We start from the raw sequence: 1,218 nt of genomic DNA, 5'->3' as shown, positions 1-1,218 counted from the left end.
CAACCATCAAACGAATAATTATTTCATGTAGAGCTAAACTCTTTCACAAGTGATGTCACACGTGCCACCGATGTCATAAAATTGTCTTTTATAACCATTATTAGTGTGTTCCGTCATTGACCAGATTACTTAATAGCCTCATTTATCACCTCTTATTCTGAAAATAATGTTTACGCAATTCTTTGGTAAATGAGAATCTCATCTCAGAGAAGCTTGTTTTCTAAATTAATAATTAATATTGAAAATGAATGAATAGTAACTTATGTCTGTGGATTATGTTATTAACTGGAGCTGGGATTAGACTTAAGCCAATCAAATCTGGAGAGATTAGAGGAAGAAAGTTAATTGTTGATAATCTTTTAATTTTTTAACTTAATTTAAAGGGAATGTCCGAACAATTTTGAATATATTTTTTACATCATTTTGAATTATACAATTTTAAATAATAAGATACGAAATTTGAGTAAAATGAGTCAAGTATTTCTTGATGAATAAAAATTTAACAACATGACCTTTTGAAATTTTATTACTTATATGCGATTAAAGGTTGGGACAAAACATTTCAGTGCCCAACTTGATGTTGGAAGATCTTTAAGATTTTTAATCTAATTGACCAATTTTCACCTTTTAAGATAGTATCATCCTTATGGTTTAAAGAGATAATTTTAAATAATGCTCATACGTTCGTTTTGAAAATTTAAGATAACAAAATGAGAAACAAAAACGTACTTTCTTTAAATAAACATGAATGTCTGTCATCGGACTTTCAGTTATGATCGTCAAAATGAGAGTCGCAATCTGGAAAATAGGATACCAATTTGTATGCTTAACAAAACTTTTTCGAATGTTCCGATTACATTAAATCACAAAATATCAATAACTCTAAAAAGAAATCCGACATCAAAAATTATTTGACTATTGCTTTTTTTATTAGGTAGATTGGTCATTTTTTATCATCGGAATTCGAGCATAAAATGTCACGAAGCATGCATTTTTATTTTATTTTACAACCATCGCTTAAAAAGCCGACTCAGTTTTTTGGATTTACTACTACGATTACTACAGTTCAACTACGTATCCTTGACATTTTGAACCCAATCCAGAAGACAAGGCAACTCCCGAATCAAGTATTGGGTGAAATTCGCTTTCCCGGAGGACTTTTTGATGAAACTAACTCGCATTTGCGTCACATGGAGAGGAAAACCGCGGAAACCTAAC

The sequence above is a fragment of the Parasteatoda tepidariorum genome, chromosome 10 (genome assembly GCF_982258835.1).
Source record: "Parasteatoda tepidariorum strain Cologne lab strain chromosome 10, Ptep-v5.0, whole genome shotgun sequence".
NCBI classification, from domain to species: domain Eukaryota; kingdom Metazoa; phylum Arthropoda; class Arachnida; order Araneae; family Theridiidae; genus Parasteatoda; species Parasteatoda tepidariorum.
The sequence above is the reverse complement of the archived record's forward strand: the minus strand, read 5'-3'. Positions refer to the sequence as shown.